The following is a 5,752-nucleotide window of genomic DNA, read 5'->3' as shown; positions in this document are numbered from 1 at the left end:
TCATGCTCACCACAATAGCACTGGTTAAATCCAGAGCCCCTTCGGGCGATTTGGGTACGAAGTTCACCTTGGCGGAAGACAATTTTCAGGGGAAGAATTGAACTCTGTGCAGAGTTATTTAGACTCGAAACGTTAGCTTGCTCTCTCTCTCTCTCTCTCTCTCTGGATACTGCCCGATCTCCAGCACCTTTTTTTTTCAATGGAAGTCTACAGCATGCAAAACAGGCCTGTTTGACCCACACTTCACAGCTCAAAATGATTCCCATTTGCCTGCGTTTGGTCCACATCTGTGTCCCTTCCCAACGTTTCTTAAATGTCAAAATTCTTCTCTCAGTCCCTCTGGTCGCCTGTTCCAGACACTCACCACCCTCTTCCCCTCCACCTCACCTTTAACCTCGGCCCCTTTAGTTTTAGACTCCCCCCACCCCAGGGAAAAGACCGTGCCTATTTACCCTCTCCATGCCCCTCATGATTTTATAGACCTCTATAAGGTCACCCCTCAGCCTCTGACACTCCAGGGAAAACAGCCCCACACTATTCAGTCTCTCCCTTCAGGGGAAGAAAAGAACCGTCCCAGTCTATTCCACCTCTAACTCAAACTTTCCAGTCCAGCTAACATCTTTTTGCATTCTTTCTAGTTTAATAGTATCCTTTTTGCAGTAGGTGTAATGATCATTGTAAAAACATCTTGAGGGGGAAGGAAATGGAACACCCTTACCTGCTTCGACGTACACATGAACCCAGACCCACAGCAATGTGGCAGTCTCTTTAACTGCCCTCAGGACAATGACCCGAGCAAGCTGCCTGGTTTATTTCATAAATGCTGACCCAGCCCACACCCCAAGATCCAAGACGATATAAGGAGATGTGTTTGGTACAATATTCATAGAATCCTAGAATCCCTACAGACCCTTCAGCCCAACAAGTCCACACCGACCCTCCCAAGAGTAACCCACCCAGACCCATTCCCCTACTATCCTAGATTTACCCCTGACCAACCCACCCTAACCTGCACATCCCATGACACTACAGGACAATTTAGCACGGCCAATCCACCCTAACCAGCACATCCCATGACACTACAGGACAATTTAGCACGGCCAATCCACTCTAACCTGCACATCCCTGGACACTATGGGGCAATTTAGCATAGCCAATCCACCCTAACCTACACATCCCTGGGCACTACGGGACAATTTAGCATGGCCAATCCACCCTAACCTGCACATCCCTGGGCACTACGGGACAATTTACCATGGCCAATCCACCCTAACCTGCACATCCCTGGGCACTATGGGACAATTTAGCATAGCCAATCCACCCTAACCTGCACATCCCTGGGCACTATGGGACAATTTAGCATGGCCAATCCACCCTAACCTGCACATCCCTGGACACTATGGGACAATTTAGCATGGCCAATCCACCCTAACCTGCACATCCCTGGGCACTATGGGACAATTTAGCATAGCCAACCCACCCTAACCTGCACATCCCTGGGCACTATGGGACAATTTAGCATGGCCAATCCACCCTAACCTGCACGTCTTCGGATTGTGGGAGGAAACCGGAGCACCCGGAGGAAACCCACACAGACACGGGGGGGAGAATGTGCAAACTCCACACAGACAGTCTCCCTCGATGGGGGGGTATTGAACCCGGGTCCCTGGCACTGCCCCAATCCTGAAGCAATTTCTCACAGTTGGTAGAGGAATTGCGAGGGAGCTGTGAGCACAGTTCAGAGGTAAAGAAGGTCAGAGTTCAAAACCTTGACATTTGTTTATCCCATGGGATCTCTGGGTCGTCACAGAGGGGCAGCATTTTCAGGGCATGGTATCTCTGCCAAAGTGCCAATAATGGTCCAACCCTGCAGGTTGTTTCGGGGTGGGGGTGGGTAGAGCTTTCTGACCAAACCTGAGCCACGCAATCCCTGGGAGGTGCCGCCCGTCAGCCGGAGGGAGGTGGCCACACGGGGAGACCAGGCTGTAAGATCGGCCCCACACCACAGGTTCCATCGAGAGACAGTGCACGGAGGATCAAGTGGAGAGTGGAACATCTGCTGTGCTATAGCAAAATCAAACTGCGTGGGCCCTCGGGTCGCGATACCCTGCCTCATCGCGCATTTGCAGCGGGGCGTGAGGGTTGGGAGAAATGTGGTGGGGGGTGGGTACGGATAAGAAGGGGGTCTTGCTGGGTTGGGGACAGTTGCCCAACTGTATTCGACGACCAAAGATGTCTGGACGGGGACATGAATAGGAAGGGTTTGGAGGGATAAGGGCCGGGTGCTGGCAGGTGGGACTAGATTGGGTTGGGATAGCTGGTCGGCGTGGGCCGAAGGGTCTGTTTCTGTACTGTACATCTGAATGATCACAAGTGTTTACTTCAGCACGAGAGGTTAGATTTTGTGTGTTACAGTTTTGAGGCGCGACAAAATTTTGTATGTCTTCAATGGCAATAAAAAGAGATTTTATAAAACAAATTGACCCGTGGGGTTGGTGCATTTTTATTTTGTATTGAGACATTGTGTCTGTGACTAGAATGGGTGGGTCGGTGTCCAGTTACGGGGGTCCCTGATTTACGAATGTCCGACTTATCCCTGCCCATACGTACCAGCGCGATGCCATGTAGGGGGCCTAATTTTACAGACCGGATGTACAAATATTTCCTGTGCTGAGGAACAGCGCCTTTATGTTCTCACGCATTGTGTTCTGTCTTACGTACAAATCAATTTGCGAACGGCACACATCCCAGGGACTGCATATCCAGACAGCATTTTTTAAGTGTTTGCAGGAGCTTACTGGCAAGGGTTGGCATTCACGACCCATCCTTAGTTTCCCTCAGCCCTTAGCACGGCCAATCCACCCTAACCTGCACATCCCTGGGCACTACAGGACAATTTAGCATAGCCAATCCACCCTAACCTGTACATCCTGGGCACTACAGGACAATTTAGCATGGTCAATCCACCCTAACCTGTACATCCTGGCCACTACGGGACAATTTAGCATGGCTAATCCACTCTAACCTGTACATCCCTGGGCACTACAGGACAATTTAGCATGGCCAATCCACCCTAACCTGTACATCCTGGGCACTACAGGACAATTTAGCATAGCCAATCCACCCTAACCTGCACGTCCCTGGGCACTATGGGACACTTTAGCATAGCCAATCCACCCTAACCTGCACGTCCCTGAGCACTACGGGACAATTTAGCATGGCCAATCCACCCTAACCTGCACGTCCCTGGGCACTATGGGACAATTTAGCATGGCCAATCCACCCTAACCTGCACGTCCCTGAGCACTACGGGACAATTTAGCATGGCCAATCCACCCTAACCTGCACGTCCCTGAGCACTACGGGACAATTTAGCATGGCCAATCCACCCTAACCTGTACATACTGGGCACTATGGGACAATTTAGCGTGGCCAATCCACCATAACCTGTACATCCTGGGCACTACAGGACAATTTAGCATGGCCAATCCACCCTAACCTGCATATCCCTGGGCACTATGGGACAATTTAGCATAGCCAATCCACCCTAACCTGCACATCCCTGGGCACTACGGGACAATTTAGCATGGCCAATCCACCCTAACCTGCACGTCCCTGGGCACTATGAGACAATTTAGCATAGCCAATCCACCCTAACCTGCACATCCCTGGGCACTACGGGACAATTTAGCATAGCCAATCCACCCTAACCTGTACATCCTGGGCACTATGGGACAATTTAGCATGGCTAATCCACCCTGACCTGCACATCCCTGGGCATTACAAGACAATTTAGCATGGTCAATCCACCCTAACCTGCACATCCCCGGACACTACGGGACAATTTAGCATGGCCAATCCACCCTAACCTGCATATCCCTGGGCACTATGGGACAATTTAGCATGGCCAATCCGCCCTCACCTTCACATCCCCAAACGCCACAAGACAATTTAGCATGGTCAATCCACGCTAACCTATACATATCTGGACAGTGCGGGACAATTTAGCATGGCCAATCTATCCTAACCTGCACATCCCTGGACACTGTGGGACAATTTAGCATGGCCAATCCATCCTAACCTGCACATCCCTGGGCACTATGGGACAGTTTAGCATGATCAATCCACGCTAACCTGCACGTCCCTGGGCACTACGGGACAATTTAGCATAGCCAATCCCCCCTAACCTGCACGTCCTTGGGCACTACGGGACAATTTAGCACAGCCAACCAACCCTAACCTGCACGTCCCTAGGCACTACGGGACAATTTAGCACGGCCAACCCACCCTAACCTGCACGTCCCTGGGCACTACGGGACAATTTAGCACGGCCAACCCATCCTAACCTGCACGTCCCTGGGCACTACGGGACAATTTAGCACGGCCAATCCACCCTAACCTGCACGTCCCTGGGCACTACGGGACAATTTAGCACGGCCAATCCACCCTAACCTGCACATCCCTGGGCCACTTCAGAGGTAAGGCCACCGCTGTGGGGCAAACTCTAGTCAGTTTCCTTTTCCCATGAGTGAACCCGATGGAGTTTTTTCAAAAGAAAAATTATTATCACTGGTTAGGGGGCTGGTAACTTGGTTGATTAGGAGGACATTCTGATGGTCAAGAGAAGCAATGACCAGGTGGTGTTATCTATGGACCATTAATCCAAAGACCCAGGTAATGTTCTGGGGACCGGGGTTCAAATCCCGCCATGGCAGTTGGTGAAATATGAACGGGAAGGAAGTGTCCAGTGGTGACCATGAATCTGTTGTCAATTGGTGGAAAAACCCATCTGGTTCACTAAGCCCTTCAGGGAAAAAAACTGCTGTCTTTACCTGGTCTGCCTTACATGTGGTTCCAGCACACACACCTTCCCCCCCAGTAATGTGGTTGACTTGGAGTCCCTTGTGGACGATTAGGGATGGGAAATAAATGCTGGCCTAGCATCCCGACAATGTGCAAGCAGGCCATTCAGCCCATTGAGTGCAAACTAACCCTCCGAACGACTCCACCCTGTCCCCGTAACCCGACATTTCCCATGGCCAATCCACCCTAACCTGCACATCCCTGGGCACTATGGGACAATTTAGCATGGTCAATCCACCCTAACCTGCACACCCCTGGGCACTATGGGACAATTTAGCATGGCCAATCCACCCTAACCTGCACGTCCCTGGGTATTACGAGACAATTTAGCATGGCCAATCCACCCTAACCTGCACATCCCTGGGCACTATGGGAAAATTTAGCATGGCCAATCCACCCTAACCTGCACACCCCTGGGCACTATGGGACAATTTAGCATGGCCAATCCACCCTAACCTGCACGTCCCTGGGTATTACGAGACAATTTAGCATGGCCAATCCACCCTAACCTGCACATCCCTGGGCACTATGGGACAATTTAGCATGGCCAATCCCCCTAACCTGCACATCCCTGGGCATTACGAGACAATTTAGCATAGCTAATCCACCCTAACCTGCACATATATGGGCACTGCAGGACAATTTAGCATGATCAATCCACCCTAACCTGGACATATCTGTGCACTACAGGACAATTTAGCATGGCCAATCCACCCTAACCTCACATCCCTGGACACTATGGGATAATTTAGCATGGCCAATCCATCCTAACCTGCACATCTCTGGACACTATGGGACAGTTTAACATGGCCAACCCACCCTAACCTGCACATGTGTGGACACTATGGGACAATTTAGCCTGGCCATTCCACCCTAACCTGCACATCCC

The 5,752-nt window shown here is 51.0% G+C and overlaps 1 protein-coding gene across 1 annotated transcript in view; it reads left to right on the top strand.

Annotated features, from left to right (window-relative positions):
• Nucleotides 1-2,479, top strand: part of LOC132805557 (transcription factor XE1.1-like) — a 35,119-nt gene extending 32,640 nt beyond the window's left edge. Inside the window, exon 7 of the mRNA XM_060820671.1 lies at nt 1-2,479. This exon is cut by the window's left edge and continues 3,462 nt beyond it. The gene's annotated coding sequence lies outside the window, so the exon portion shown is untranslated.
• Nucleotides 2,480-5,752: the final 3,273 nt, after the last annotated feature.

Source organism: Hemiscyllium ocellatum, chromosome 50 (genome assembly GCF_020745735.1).
Source record: "Hemiscyllium ocellatum isolate sHemOce1 chromosome 50, sHemOce1.pat.X.cur, whole genome shotgun sequence".
NCBI lineage: Eukaryota > Metazoa > Chordata > Chondrichthyes > Orectolobiformes > Hemiscylliidae > Hemiscyllium > Hemiscyllium ocellatum.
Note: the sequence above shows the minus strand (reverse complement) of the source record. Positions and strands in the feature narration are given on the sequence as shown.